The 17,048-nt window shown below is 40.3% G+C and overlaps 1 pseudogene; it reads left to right on the top strand.

The window, feature by feature from the left end:
* The first annotated feature begins 570 nt into the window (after positions 1 to 570).
* On the top strand, positions 571 to 1,711 carry Uba52-ps3 (ubiquitin A-52 residue ribosomal protein fusion product 1, pseudogene 3; annotated as a pseudogene).
* Positions 1,712 to 17,048: the final 15,337 nt, after the last annotated feature.

Consider the following 17,048-nt stretch of genomic DNA (forward strand, 5'->3'; position numbering starts at 1 on the left):
TAGTAAGAACTAATAACAAAAGGATGTAGAGACCTTAGAACCTGGGTGTTAGATACTAAGCAGCTGACAAAGGAATTATAACCAGTTTACCTGGGACTTTCAGGACCTCAGTAGCAGCCCTTTACCAAACTGTGTCAGTGGGCTAAAGGCCCATGGAAAAGAAAACATTAATCCTGACCTTGGCCACAGCCAAAGCCTGAATTCTAAATTCTGACTGGCAAAACAAAACAAAGTTCTTCACAGTTTGTTGTAGATTTTTTGAAACTATTTTAGGGGCTTCTTTGCCCCCCAACCTGGGACATTTCCACCACAGGGGCAGGAACTGGTTGCTGTGGGGATAGGATCAAAGGCATTCTCTATGCTAATGATGACCAGTGAGAAAAGTAATTTAATGCTGAAGACTGACTCCTCTCTTGGAATAGTGCCAGCAAAGTAACAAAAAGTCTATTCAGTCCCAAATCAAAGGACACCTGCCTGTTAAGACAAAGGACAGGGCAAGCAGTGAAGATCCAGGTAAATATATTTAAAATGCAAATTATACCAGCCCTCAACAAACACCAAGAAGTCAACAAAATGATCTAAGTATTAAAAAGAAAAAACAAAACAAACAAACAAACAAACCCAAAAACCCCAATCCACTCTTTCTCTTCAACAAGGTGGCCAAGTAGCAGATGCCAAAATGCAGATCTTCATGAAGACCCTAATGAGCAAGACCGTTACTCTTGAGATAGAGCCCAGTGACACCATCAATAATGATCCAAGACAAGGAAGGCATCCCAGAGCTGATATTCGCAGCCAAACAGTTGGAGGATGGCCACACCCTGTCCAACTACAACATCCAGAATGGGTCCACCTTGTACCTGGTGCTGCATCTGCACAGTGGCATCATCGAGTCATCCCTTTGTCACCTTGTCCAGAATTACAATTGTGACAAGATGATCTGCCACAAGTGCTACTCAGGCCTGCACACAGTGTAGTCAACAGTTACAAGAAGTTCGGCCACTCCAACAACCTGAGCCCCATAGAAGAACCTCAAATAAATCTGGGGCCATACCTGGCCTGTGACCCTGTGACCAAATAAAATCCATTGACTGGGGCAAGAGAGAGAGAGAGAGAGAGAGAGAGAGAGAGAGAGAGAGAGAGAGAGAATGACAAAGAAAAATATCAAGCTGGGCACAGGACTTAAACCCTAGCATTCAGAGACAGAGGGCAGGCACATCTCTGTAAGTCTGAAGGCAGCCTGGTCTACAAAGTGAGTTCCAGGACAGCCAGGGCTATACAGAAAACCCTGACTCTAAAACAAAACAAAATTCTGACAATTAGCTTTCCTGTGTAAAACCATTATGACTCTTTAGCATATCCAACAAAAATTCATGTATTGGTGGCAAGAAAATACAATGTTAACTATGAATACTCTATACTGGTACAGCACACCAGACCAACCCACATTTGGAAAACAGCTGTGTAAGAAATATAGTAAGAAACACATTTAAACAACTAACATTATTGGATTTTGTACTAAAAACTGAGATCTTACGAGTAAACTGTAGTGGTTTGGCTTGATGCTGCTTGTATAGTATTGTTCATATTGGTTCCTCAAGAGGGGTTGCCCCCACCCCACAAGCAGAGCATCATGTACTTAGGTGATGCTATGTGAACCTTCTCTCCACTTTAATAGGTCAATAAAAGGTTAGAGCCTATGATTGGGTAGTGGATAGGAAAGTTGGGACTGGAGGCTCAGGAGGGGGTGGCAGGTAGAAGGAGAAAAAGAGAGAAGGAAGAGGAGGGAAGGAAGCCACTATGCACCAGAATCATGTGGATGGTAGATATGCCCAATCTAGGCATATAACTTATAATTAAAATATTTGGATTGTGTGTCTTTTACATGGGCGGTTAGGGTTGGAAATTTTAGTAACAAATTGACTAACTCATGTGTGGCTTAGAACCGAAGTAACCCGATACGGAAATCCACCCCCATCCACTCAATATTAACAACTAGGGCTTCACTCTAAAGCTGCTTCAGGGTGGAAATTAAGCATGAGTCTAAAGGGTGTACAGAGAGCTAACTGAGAGGCTCCCTGCCCAAGCTCCAAGCAAACCTAGGCAACCAGAGGTAGCACACCAGCCCTGAGCTGGGACACAAGGTGGCGCCAATGCCACAACATAGTTGGGGTTCCCTGAGTCTGAGAGAAAAAAAAGGACAGGAAGTCAAGGTTGCCTGAGATGAGGCCTTCACAACTGAAAATTAGCAACTGAAAACACAGCAGATATCTTTCCAAAGTTTTCTCACAGAAAACAATGGGCTGATCTAGGCATCTCTCTCCCAAGTCAACCTCCCCATGCACACTTTGATTTCCAACATTCCTCCACTTCTAAACAGGGCACAGGACACAGGTAGCAAGACCACCTCTCTCAACTGCTTACACTGCAGGCTGTGAAAGATCAATACTCAGGCTGAAGGCTATACAGGACAGTCAAAAGACCTAAAGGGCTCAAAACACAAAAGCCAAGGTTCTTTGTAGAGTCAGCCCTTCCCTACTAGTGAAAGAATCTGAAAGGACCTTAATGTCCTAAATCAAACACCAGGAGGAAACAAAGATAAAAGAAACTTCAGACCAAATATAAGAATTAAAATAGTACCACTGCACTCTTTTCCTCCTTCGCTTTTTCCCACATAAGGTGCTATAGAGAATTGAGGAGTTTCTTAAGTAGTGAACATAACAAGCAGTGATTTTGTTTTTAACATTCTTAGCTTCTCAGAGTATATATAACCAAAGTCTAAGAAATTAAATTTGCCAAGGTAAGTTGAAGAAAATTTTTGCATTTTCTACAGGCTAACTCTAAAAGCTGTACCAGGATCCACTCTGACATAACACTTTACCAGCAAACTTGTAATTATAAACAGTATGATCTGCTCTCGTTAAACAAATATCTTGATTGATTAGTACTTAACTTTAACTTAACGAATAAATAAAATAGTTAGATTCAGTCATCACAGAGAAAACAACAGTACAATTAATACAGTAATGAAAATGTAGCTCTGCCTTATGTCTATATAACAAGGAACTATATTAAGGACTAAAGAGGGCTAATATTGCACATGCCTTAAGAGGCATGGACCTGGGCTGGAGTGATAGCTCAGTGGATAAGAGGTCCTGAGTTCAATTCCCAACAACAACATGGTGGCTCACTACCATCTGTAATGGGATCTGATGTCCTATCCTGATGTGTCTGAAGACAGCTACAGTGTACTCATGTTAATTAATTAATTAATTAATTAGCCATGGACCCAGAGAAGCAAGGTGAAATCATCTAAACCAGTATGAAGACAACCAGGCAATCAAGCACAGTGATATATGAAGATCTCTTAAATGACAAATATGTATCAGTCAACTGCACAGGTTAAAAAAAAAATGCCACTGACATACATATTGACAGCAATTTTCTGTCAATTGGGGGCAAACATACACAACTATGACCATCAAGAAGACTCAAAATTAAGAAAAATTTGGGTAGTAATACTCAATAAAGAAAGACAAGTGCTCCCGTGGGAGAGAGACCTCACCGCCTGATCAGGTGGGCACTCCTGAGGCTGCAGAGCGGAGGAGACCACCAACACTACCCACCCCTGCCCACATCCCTGGCCCAAGAGGCAACTGTATAAGGCCTCTGGGTTCCCGTAGGGGAGGGCCCAGGAGCGGCAGGACCCCTGCGCCTGAGACACCGCCGGAACCTGAAGGAAACAGACCGGATAAACAGTTCTCTGCACCCAAATCCTGTGGGAGGGAGAGCTAAACCTTCAGAGAGGTGGACACGCCTGAGAAACCAGAAGAGACTGCACTCTGTGCACATCCAGACGCCAGAGGAAAACACCAAACGCCATCTGGAACCCTGGTGCACGGAGGCTCCCGGAAAGAGCGGCGCAGATCTTCCCGGTTGCTGCCCCCGCGGAGAGGACTTAGGCAGTACCCCACGAGCAAACTTGAGCCTTGGAACCGCAGGTAGGACCAACTTTTCCCCTGCAAGAAACCTGCCTGGTGAACTCAAGACACAGGCCCACAGGAACAGCTGAAGACCTGTACAGAGGAAAAACTACACGCCCGAAAGCAGAACACTCTGTCCCCATAACTGGCTGAAAGAAAACAGGAAAACAGGTCTACAGCACTCCTGACACACAGGCTTATAGGACACTCTAGCCACGGTCAGAAATAGCAGAACAAAGTAACACTAGAGATAATCTGATGGCGAGAGGCAAGCGCAGGAACACAAGCAACAGAAACCAAGACTACATGGCATCATCAGAGCCCAATTCTCCCACCAAAGCAAACACGGAATATCCAAACACACCAGAAAAGCAAGATCTAGTTTCAAAATCATATTTGATCATGATGCTGGAGGACTTCAAGAAAGACATAAAGAACTCCCTTAGAGAACAAGTAGAAGCCTACAGAGAGGAATCGCAAAAATCCCTGAAAGAATTCCAGGAAAACACAATCAAACAGTTGAAGGAATTAAAAATGTAAATAGAAGCAATCAAGAAAGAACACATGGAAACAACCCTGGACATAGAAAATCAAAAGAAAAGACAAGGAGCTGTAGATACAAGCTTCACCAACAGAATACAAGAGATGGAAGAGAGAATCTCGGGAGCAGAAGATTCCATAGAAATCATTGACTCAACTGTCAAAGATAATGTAAAGCAGAAAAAGCTACTGGTCCAAAACATACAGGAAATCCAGGACTCAATGAGAAGATCAAACCTAAGGATAATAGGTATAGAAGAGAGTGAAGACTCCCAGCTCAAAGGAACAGTAAATATCTTCAACAAAATCATAGAAGAAAACTTCCCTAACCTAGAAAAAGGGATACCCATAGGCATACAAGAAGCCTACAGAACTCCAAATAGATTGGACCAGAAAAGAAACACCTCCCGTCACATAATTGTCAAAACACCAAACGCACAAAATAAAGAAAGAATATTAAAAGCAGTAAGGGAAAAAGGTCAAGTAACATATAAAGGCAGACCTATCAGAATCACACCAGACTTTTCGCCAGAAACTATGAAGGCCAGAAGATCCTGGACTGATGTCATACAGACCCTAAGAGAACACAACTGCCAGCCCAGGTTACTGTATCCTGCAAAACTCTCAATTAACATAGATGGAGAAACCAAGATATTCCATGACAAAACCAAATTTACACAATATCTTTCTACAAATCCAGCACTACAAAGGATAATAAAGGGTAAAGCCCAACATAAGGAGGCAAGCTATACCCTAGAAGAAGCAAGAAACTAATCATCTTGGCAACAAAACAAAGAGAATGAAAGCACACAAACATAACCTTACATCCAAATATGAATATAACAGGAAGCAATAATCACTATTCCTTAATATCTCTCAACATCAATGGCCTCAACTCCCCCAATAAAAAGACATAGATTAACAAACTGGAAATGCAATGAGGACCCTGCATTCTGCTGCCTACAGGAAACACACCTCAGAGACAAAGACAGACACTACCTCAAAGTGAAAGGCTGGAAAACAACTTTCCAAGCAAATGGTCAGAAGAAGCAAGCTGGAGTAGCCATTCTAATATCAAATAAAATCAATTTTCAATTAAAAGTCATCAAAAAAGATAAGGAAGGACACTTCATATTCATCAAAGGAAAAATCCACCAAGATGAACTCTCAATCCTCATCTTCGATTGGTTTATATACAAGTGTGCAATTTCTAGGCTTGAAAGTAAAATGATGCTATCTGGTGCTGGATAGAGGAGCCTTATTTTTTATTATGGCAGCTTGCTATTTTTGTAACATGGTGATTTGGTTGAACAGAATAAAGTACAGTAGTAACTGATCTCCCCCTCTTCCTGGATGAGTGAGGAGATGATTAAATGTTGATGTCAGCATCCATGAGCATATTCAGATGAGCTTCTGCTTCTGTTGAAAAGGATGCTGTGTTTGATTGTGGTCCGAAGCTTTGAAGCACTACTTGGCATCTCCTTCCTTGGAGGTCTCACTGTTTGAACATAACAGATGTGATAGCTTGTTGGTAAGGTGAGGTCCAGCTTGTCTCCACTAGGTCATCTTCATGTGAATCCGGTGGTTATACGGTTTTGTTCTAGGGATATTTCATTTTTTTAATAACGCTTTTAGCTGACATTCATGGAGAGAATGAATCCTTAGAAGTGTGCCACTAGTGAAAGGAAATCCTGTCTAGAGTATGTTTCTTTACAAAGCTGTGTCACACCATCCTTTGGGCCCTCTGCTGGAAAAGTAGAATCAAGTCTCAAATAATGACTTTTAAATTGTATCCTCTAATATTATAGATGTAGGACAGTACTGTATCATACCTCTGTGGATGTAAAATAGCTTGTACCTGCTTTATGATACGTAGTAGTGACCGTGCTTTATCAGAGCTGTTTTTAATGATGTTGCTCAGAATGTTTTCTTTCCAGATGATGATTGAGAAGCTAATTTAAAAAAAAATGGTGCCAGGTACCACAAGAGTAACAGAACTGTGCTGTTTTCTCGGGTTTTGTTTTTTTACTTTTTTTTTTTTTTAATGGAGTGTGCTGGATGTCTCTACAGTTTTGTTCAGATGACTGCAGAACCTGGAAAAGCTGTTGCTGCTGTTGATGCATAACACACTGCTATTATTGGTCTTTTTATATAAATATAAATATATATATACAGATATATAATTTGAATTTTTTGAAACTTTACCTGTGCTGTCAACTTTCGAAAAAAGTATCCCCGTTTACTGTGTTGAGTTGGCACTGTACAGAAATTAACAGCCATATTGGTCTAGAAATGTTGAACTTAAGTTTTTTCCATTTGTACAGGGGTAACACACTGTATTAAATATGTAAGGTCTTATATACGTGGGTTTGATTACAAAAACTAATAAAGTATTCTCTAAATTAAAAAAAAAAAGAAAGACAAGTGCTAAAGTGATCATAAAGGAAGAAATCTAGATTGGGTAAATGAAAAGTCAGAAAGAAATTATTTGGTATAAAAAAAAGGAAAATAAAACTAATTAAATAAATAAATAATTGGGGGCCAGAAACAGATGGAACAATCTCACTGGGCAAAAAAAAGTAGGTGAATAGGTGTCTTACAGTTTTATTGCTGTGAAGAGACACCATTACTGAGTCAACTTTGATAAGGAAAACTGACATTGGGCTGGCTTACACTCTCAGAAATTTAGTCCATTATTGCCATGGTGGGAAGCACGGCAGTATTCAGGGAGGCATCGTGCTGGAGAAGGAGCTCAGAGTTCTACATCTTCATCTGAAGGCAGGAGCAGGAGACTGTGTCGACACTGGTCATAGCTTGAATATAAAGGCCTCACAGCCCACTTTCCCAGTGACCCACTTCCTCCAACATGGCCACACATACTCCAACAAGGCCCCACCTCCTAATAGTGCCATTCCTTATACAACAAGCATTCAAGCATATGAGCCTATGGTGGTCATTCCTATTCAAATCTTCACAGCAGAAAAGTATTCAGACAGGGAGTTCATAGCTAAAACTATATAAAAATTAAAATTTCCAGATATCTTCACCAACCCACAAGACAAACTACTCATTCATTCCAGAGACTAGACCCAGGAAGAGTAGATAGAGCTGGTAGAAGAGGCAACCAATACAAAGGGGTAACTCTGTGAAACCCTTTCTAGACTGACAATTATGGCCATTTGTCCCCACCAGCGGGGGCCCAGTAATTCAGGGTCCCGAAGAGGCCTTCTACCTGTGGGCAAAATGGGGGTGAAGAGAAGAAGGAGACCAAGCAAAAGTTCTGTTGTCAAGGTCTCATTTATTGTGGTGAACGTTACAGCTTTTAAGGCTTTCAGGTAGGGGGAGTGTCCTTTGTGAAACACAGAGGAGGGGGAGGTGTGGATATAGGTAGTGATAGCTGGAGGCTAAGATGTCAGGCGGAAGATGATGAGGTCAAGTGGTGGAGACACCAGGTGTTGATTCAGGAGATAACAGGTATCTGCTAAGGGAGCTGAGGCATCCCTTGAATGTCATCTTCCTGTGCCATAAATTCATGGGAGAGGCTTTCATCCAACAATCTTAAGACTTAAGGCAGTCATCTTAGGGGTGAGTCTCTGTGCCCAAACAGCCCAGAGTCACCTAGTCACTTTGAACCATGCAGTTCAAAAAGCGGCTAGGCCCAAATCCAATATGGCTCCCTGCAGCCCTGTCCTGACCTTCTTTGACAAATCCAAAAATGTTCTCTGCTATGTATGTAACCTTTCTCAAGCAAGAAAAAACAGATCTTTCTCTAGGAAATCACAAGCATGCACCCCCAAAGGACCTCAGGGCCAACCCTAATCCTGAGTTCCTGCATGAAGACCCTGAGAGATGAAGTGAACACTGGGATACTTGTACAGACTCCAAGGTGTTGGAAGTGCCAAAGCTGTGATTTCTGCCAGGGAGAGTTGCTTACATGTGATAGAACCAGCCTGTAAGAGATATATTTTACAGGCAGAAAGATGGAGGGATGGTGCCATCTAAGCCTCCGATATCAGATATTAAGCTAGAGCCCTGGTTCTCAACCTTCCTAATGCTGTGACCCGTCAATACAAGTCCTTGTGTTGTGGTGAACCCAACCACAAAATTGTCTTTGTTGCTACTTCATAACTGTACTTTTGCTACTGTCATGAATCATAATGTAAATATATGTTTACAGATGGTCTTAGGGAGCCCCTGTAAATGGGTCATGACCCACAGGTGGGAAGTCTGACCTACGGGACTTGATATTTACATGGTGCCTTATCAGTCTTGCTTGGTTCAGCGTTTTCTGACCATGCCCCCAATCCTTCTTTTAGGAAATAGTAATATATATCTTTTCCATTGTATGTTGAAATTAATTCACTTTTCGAATTCACAGGGTTTTATTGAGACTGTGGGAGACCAGGGGGACTTCTAAAGTAGGATTAAATATACTTCATATTATAACAATGGCCTTTGGAGCCTGAGAGGGAAATGTGGTGGTTTGAATGAGAATATATCCCATAGGCTCAAATGTCTGAACCCTGGTGGTGACTTTACAGGCTATACCTTGCTAGGGGCTAGCTCTGAGGCTAGCATATATTGACTAGCCCTAATTCCTGTTCACTCTCTCTGCTTCATATTTGGGGTTTAACATGTGATCTCTCAGCGCCCTGCCATGATGGTCTCATGGAAGCCCAACCAAAATAAACTCTTCCATTAACTGACTTGGTCATGGTATTTCATTATAGCAACAGAAAAGCAAATAGGTCAGGCTATAAGTAATTGAAGATTAAAACAATTTTTTCTTAATCTTAAAAAGTTCATGATAAAATTGGGCACAAAACCAGTCAAAAGCACTCAACATCTCTAACCATTAATATAGATAGCAATTCCTCTAAATATTGCAGTGTCCCATCCTCCTGCTTAACAGAACAAATGGTTCCTCCAGCTTCTGGAACAAGGCAGCCAGGTGCTCATCCTACAACCAAGTAAAGACATTCCAATAAAGAGCAGGTACAGCTCCCTGCAACAAAAATAACTGTAAAATGCTAACACACTTACAAATACAATTTCATGTTTTTTTACACTGTTTTGATTAGTTTGCTTTTTTTTCTCCATCTTTATTAACTTGGGTATTTCTTGTTTACATTTCAATTGTTATTCCCTTTCCCAGTTTCCAGGACAAAATCCCCCTAACCCCTCCCCCTCTCCTTCTATATGGGTGTTCCATTCCCCATCCTCCCCCCATTATGACCCTCCCCCCAACAATCACATTCACTGGGGATTCTGCCTTGGCAGGACCAAGGGCTTCCCCTTCCACTGGTGCTCTTACTAGACTATGCATTGCTACCTATGCAGTTGGAGCACAGGGTCAGTCCATGTATACTCTTTGGGTACTGGCTTAGTCCCTGGAAGTTCTGGGTGGTTGGCATTGTTGTTCATATGGAATCCAAGCCCCTTCAAGCTTTTTAAGTCTTTTCTAAGATTCCTTCAATGGGGATCCATTCTCAGTTCAATGGTTTGCCGCTGGCATTCGCCTATGTATTTGCTGTATTCTGGGTGTGTCTCTCAGCAGAGATCTACATCCGGTTCCTGTCGGCCTGCACTTCTTTGCTTCATCCATCTTATCTAGTTTGGTGGCTGTATATGTATGGGCCACATGTGGGGCAGGCTCTGAATGGGTGTTCCTTCTGCCTCTGTTCTAAACTTTGCCTCCCTAGCCCCTCCCAAGGGTATTCTTATTCCCCTTTCAAGAAGGAGTGATGCATTCGTATTTTGGTCATCCTTCTTGGGTTTCATGTGTTCTGTGCATGTAGGGTAATTCGAACATTTGGGTTAATATCCACTTATTAATGAGTGCATACCATGTGTGTTTTTCTGTGATTGGGTTACCTCACTCAGGATGATATTTTCCAGTTCCATCCATTTGCCTATGAATTTCATAAAGTCATTGTTTTTGATAGCTGAGTAGTATTCCATTGTGTAGATGTACCACATTTTTTGTATCCATTCCTATGTTGAAGGGCATCTGGGTTCTTTCCAGTTTCTGGCTATTATAAATAAGGCTGCTTTAAACAGAGTGGAGCATGTTTCTTTGTTATATGTTAGGGTATCTTTTGGGTATCTGCCCAAGAGAGGTATAGCTGGGTCCACAGGTAGTTCAATGTCTAATTTTCTGAGGAACCTCCAAATCTGATTTCCAGAATTGTTGTACCAGTCTGCAATCCCACCGACAATGGAGGAGTGTTCCTCTTTCTCCACATTCTTGCCAGCATTTGCTGTCACCTGAGTTTTTGATCTTAACCAGTTACTGGTGTGAGGTGGAATCTCAGGGTTGTTTTGATTTGCCTTTCCCTTGTGACTAAAGATGTTGAACATTTCTTTAGGTGTTACTCAGTCATTCCACATTCCTCAGTTGTGAATTCTTTGTTTAGCTCTGAGCCCTATTTTTTTTTAAAGATTTATTTATTATATATAAGTACACTGTAGCTGTCTTCAGACACACCAGAAGAGGGCATCAGATCTCACTACAGATGGCTGTGAGTCACCATGTGGTTGCTGGTATTTGAACTCAGAACCTCTGGAAGAGCAGTCAGTGCTCTTAACCACTAAGCCATCTTTCCAGCCCCTGAGCCCTATTTTTTAATATGGTTATTTGTCTCCCTGCAGTCTAATTTCATGAGTTCTTTGTATATTTTGGATATAAGCCCTCTATTGGTTGTAGGATTAGTAAAGATCTTTTCCCAATCTGTTGGTTGCCATTTTGTCCTTACAACTGTGTCCTTTGCCTTATAGAAGCTTTGCAGATTTATGAGATCCCATTTGTCGATTCTTGATCTTAGAGCCTAAGCTATTGGTGTTTTGTTCAGGAAATTTTCTCCAGTGCCTATGTGTTCGAGGTATTTCCCCACTTCTTCTTTTATAAGTTTGAGTGTATCTGGTTTGATGTGGAGGTCCTTGATCCACTTGGACTTAAGCTTTGTACAGGGTGATAAGAATGGATAGATCTGCGTTCTTCTACATGCTTAACTCCATTTGAACCAGCAACATTTTCTGAAAATGCTATCTTTTTTCCTTGTCTCCTTTGTCAAAAATCAAGTGACCATAGGTGTGTGGGTTCATTTCTGGGTCTTCAATTCTCTTCCACTGCTCTATCTGTCGGTCTCTATACCAATACCATACAGTTTTTATCACTATTGCTCTGTACTACTGCTTGAGTTCAGGGATAGTGATTTCCCCAGAAGTCTTTTTATTGTTGAGGATAGTTTTATCTACTCTGGGCTTTTGTTATTCTGGACGAATTTGCAAGTTGTTCTGTCTAACTCTATGAAGAATTGGCTTGGAATTTTGATGGGGATTGCATTGAATCTGAAGCAGTCATTAAAAGTCTCCCAACCAAAAAGAGCCCAGGTCCAGATTGGTTAAATGCAGAATTCTATCAGACCTTCATAGAAGACCTCATACCAATACTACCCAAACTATTCCATGAAATTGAAACAGGTGGAGCACTACCGAATTCCTTCTATGAAGCCACAATTACTCTTATTCCTAAACCATACAAAGACCCAACAAAGAAAGAGAATTTCAGACCAATTTCCCTTATGAATATCAACAAAAAATACTCAATAAAATTCTTGCAAACCGAATCCAGGAGCATATCAAAACAATCATCCATCATGATCAAGTAGGCTTCATTCCAGGGATGGTTTAACACACGGAAAACCATCAACATAATCCACTATATAAACAAACTGAAAGATAAAAACCACATGATCATTTCATTAGAGGCTGAGAAAGCCTTTGACAAAATACAACACCCCTTCGTGATAAAGTTCCTGGAAAGAACAGGAATTCAAGGCCCATACCTAAAAATAGTAAAAGCCATATACAGCAAACCAGTAGCTAGTATTAAACTAAATGGAGAGAAACTTGAAGCAATCCCACTAAAATCGGGGACTAGACAAGGCTGCCCACTCTCTCCCTACTTATTCAATATAGTTCTTGAAGTTCTAGCCAGAGCAATCAGACAACAAAAGGAGATCAAAGGAATACAGATTGGAAAGGAAGAAGTCAAAATATCACGATTTGCAGACAATATGATTGTATACTTCAGTGATCCCAAAAGTTGCACCAGAGAACTACTAAACCTGATAAACACCTTCAGCAAAGTGGCTGGGTATAAAATTAACTCAAACAAATCAGTAGCCTTCCTCTACACAAAAGAGAAAGAAGCAGAGATAGAAATTAGGGAAATGACACCCTTCATAGTAGTCCAAAATAATAAAAAATACCTCGGTGTGACTTTAACCAAGCAAGAGAAAGACCTGTATGATAAGAACTTCAAGCCTCTGAAGAAAGAAATTGAAGAAGATCTCAGAAGGTGGAAAGATCTCCCAAACTCATGGATTGGCAGGATTAATATAGTAAAGATTAGTTTGCCTTTAAAGTCAAGCTATAGGTGACAACTAGTGGTATACTTTGTCCAAACTGCAAACAACTTACTTTTACTGATTAGTAAATTTTATATGTTCCTTGTATTTTTCAAAAATTAGAAACATAAAAAGAAAATATTTTGCTATATACAGATGATTAACTAATAACACTATGTACTAGATACTTATATGTTTTTCCTAATTCTCAGTATTACTAGCAATGCTGAGGTAAACAAAAATATATTAAATTGTTCTGTGCAAGAATACCTACTTCCTCTGAACAAAATTTTTGAGAGTAAAATTAACTTTAAAGGTTAGAATTTTTGAGCAGTGAAAATATATTCTACCTGAAGCCATATAGTAAACTAAAATGAACAAAAATTATCTGGATATGTAAATATCTTTATTCATTAAAACACAGCCTTTTTCCCAGCCATGATTTTCAGATTTCGTACTCCAAAAACACTGCCTCATGGTAGGTAGGTGGAGATTCTGTATGGAGAGAAAAAAAAAGTCAGTTTTATACCATAACGTACTCCTCATTGATAGTTTATCAAGGGAAATGGGAAATTTGAAAACTCAAATGTCCAACTAACGAAAGACAAAAGTATAATACCAAGTAAGCCTTATCAAAATGTGTTATTTTCAGGTTGCTTTATCAGTGCAGTCTGTCCAGAGAACATCCTCTCTACACTTTTAGACTCATATTTAAACACTTTCCAACTTTCTACTTGTAATTGGGGTCAATGGGGAATCTATGCCCTCCTGAATAACACTTAACATCCACTTTGCATCAAACATCAATAAATCCAACTGTCACTTACTTGTTACCATTAATTAGTTAAACAATCTACTAAAATATTCCCTTTGTCATCTGACCTAAAATGACTCTTAAACTGTGTCATACAAGCCACTCAAGAAAACACACATAGTATAACACATCTGCTAAACAAAATGCACCCCCAAGAAATTCATTAAAAGATCTACATAAGGGACTTCTTAGTGTGATAACAAATTTAATACATGAGGTTGAAACAAAATACATAAAGGAGTATTACTTACTGCAGACCCAGGCCAAGATGTGCTCTTGAGAAATGATTACATGCAAGAGATCAGGGGTAAGAAGGTGTGGGGGTGGGGGTGGGGGTGAGGGCTTGGAGACTGGGTAGAAGCAGGCAGACAAGAGCAGAGCCATGAGGGCAGAGAAGGGAAGACAAGGTCAGAGGACAGAAAACACTGGCATTCTTAATGCAACACTTAACACACGGAAAACCATCAACATAATCTCTATACTCTATACTATACAACACCAAGATTACCAGATCCTGGCATGTCTCAAGCTCCCAGCTTAGGGAATAACTAGTCAGCTAGTTAAGTCATTGTTGGATGAAAAGAGGCACAATATTAAATTTTTCTAGGTACAAGTTAGGCCACCACTGCATTAACTTTCACAAATTAATGCAACATTTACATTTCTTTCTGTAATTCTCTAAGATTATATCAAAGACTATTATATGAAGCCTTCACTATCTAAGTCAAACTAGCTTCGGTAAGATTTATAAGAATCTTTAACACTTAAAACATATTTTATCCACACACATGACTCCTACTTTTTGAAATGCCTTTTGATTTGGTTTCTCTTTCTGACATTTGTATTAACGACATATTACATACATGAAAAACGGCTAAAGACACACGTTGTCAGCTAAGTCCTAGGAGTGAGAAAGACAATTAAATGTTTTAGGGGCATATGTAAAAGGCCCTGAGAATAAATTACTAATTCTGTGGACTTTGCTCTTAAATTTGCTCTGGGCGGGTACCAGGGTGTTCTATGGTGTGTTCCTTATTAAGCCCAGAATTGCCAGATGTATCTCATAAATTCTCCTTAAGAGGCTTATTCGCTAGTCTTCACCCCTTAAGAGCCAAAGAAATTCCTATTCCATAATGACTGGTTCAAAGAAACTCTGAATCTATACACATACTTTTAACAGCAAATGACTTGAACATTCTGCTAATGTGTATGTGGCAGTCATTAAATGTAACAACATGTAGTCATATGCATGAGAATGTCCTCATAGACTCTGATATTTAGACACCTAGCTGGTGGTGCTGTTTGGAAGGGATTAAGAGGTATGGCCTTGCTGGAAGAAACATGTCCCAGGAGGGAAGCTTTGAGAGGTAAAGATTGTTGTATATCCAGTCTGCTCTCTCTGCTTCTGCTCACCACCATGCTTCCCATCAAGATGTCTATTAACCTATAAACAAAGTTACTTTCTCATGGGAAAAGCAACAGGAAGGTCTCTTCCTTAGGTTTGCAGCTTACTTGGCAGAGCACCAGGATTCTCTGCTTGAGAAAGTCTGCTTCCTTGGTCTCAGTTTGCTTAGAATGACAAACACCCTAGGTTGCCTGCAAGCTGGCAAGCTGGGAACAGTGTCCTCATGCCATTTCTCTACAAATAATAAAATATATCTTCAAACTTAAAGCCAGGTATGGTGTATTACACCTTTAATTTCAGTGTCTGGGAGGTACTATGAGGAAAATCAGAAGTTCAAGGCTAGCCCCATGTATATAATGAGCTCAGGACCAGTCTCAACTTCAGAACCCTAGTCTCAGTTCTTAAAAAATGAATAAATAAAAAAATAAGTGAGAAATAAAAAATAATAATTCATTTGATTATTCATTTAAGAGCACGGTATGCTCACCAAAGTTTCTGCTGTGAAAAGCCAGTGAGAAAATCCTTATTGATGGTTTAACAAGGAGGGTATCAAGTCTGACACTGAGAAAGATGCTAAGGCTATGGATATGCATCAGGGGTGCAGCAGTGGCCTGTCATTGAAGAGGCTGTGGGTTTAGTGTCAATAATTAAGGAAAAATGCAAAACCAAGCAAGCCCCACAAGAAACTAAAACTATGTTTTCTATAAAAAATTGTCCCAAGGCAAAGTCACTTCCCAGGTAGTGGAAATTAGTGAAATAAATATCTGAAGAGAACAAAATTTACAAATACCTGCTACTTCCCCCAATGGGATTCTTTCCTCTCTGAGAATAATCTGTCAACTCCAGAGGAGTGGCTGAAGAGCAGCCATAATTTTGACAAACACCACACGTAAGGAATGAGAACTGGAGTTGAAGAATCTTCCAAAAATACTGATCTCTATATTACCAAAAAAGAACTGAGGCTGGAGAGATGTCTCAGTGGGTAAGAGCCCTGACTGCTCTTCCAGAGGTCCTGAGTTCAATTCCCAGCAACCACATGGTAGCTCAGATCAGCTCTGTAATGAGATCTGATGCCCTCTTCTGGTGTGTCTGAAGAGAGTGACAGTGTACTTACATACATAAGATAAATAAATTAATTTTAAAAAAAGAAATAAGAACAAACTAGAAGTAAACAAACCAAGTTTTCGGGATATTAAACCCCCGAAAACTTCTACTAAAAGGCCAAATACAAGGCAAGTGATACATTTCTACACACTTGCATTGATACTCATTGCCAGAGTTAGGGTTATTATCACTGTGCTGAAACACTGAAGCAAGTTGCAGAGGAAAGAGTGTATTTGTCTTATACTTCCACGTGGTAATCCATCACTGAAGGAACGTGGGACAGGAACCCAAACATGGTAGCAACCTAGAAGCAGGAACTGGTACAGTGGTCAACCAGTGGGAGCTTACTGGCTTCCTCAGCTTGCTTTCTTATACAGCCCAGGACCACCAGGCCAGGGGTGGCCACAACCACAACAGCCTGGGCCCTCCTGTATAAATCACTGAAATAACACCCTATAAGCTTGATAAATAAAAATAAAACCTGATCTTATGGGGAAGCATTTTCTTAATCGAGGTCTCCTCCTTTATGTTGACTATAGCCTAGATTGAGCTGACATAAACATGGAGATCATATTCATATGTACACGTTCATATTTCACTGAAACCAACAAGAATCTTGTTTCACATACTCAAATATTATCATGAAAATATATTAAATTGCCATTAACTGTACATGTGTTTGGGTAGCAAAGAGTGTTTCAGTCCAGCCAGGACTACAGAATGTTGGGGTAGAAATCTCATTTTGCATCCAGACAAACTACAATGGGACAACAAGGTTCCATGTGGAAATG

The sequence above is a fragment of the Rattus norvegicus genome, chromosome 3 (assembly GCF_036323735.1).
Source record: "Rattus norvegicus strain BN/NHsdMcwi chromosome 3, GRCr8, whole genome shotgun sequence".
Taxonomy (NCBI): domain Eukaryota; kingdom Metazoa; phylum Chordata; class Mammalia; order Rodentia; family Muridae; genus Rattus; species Rattus norvegicus.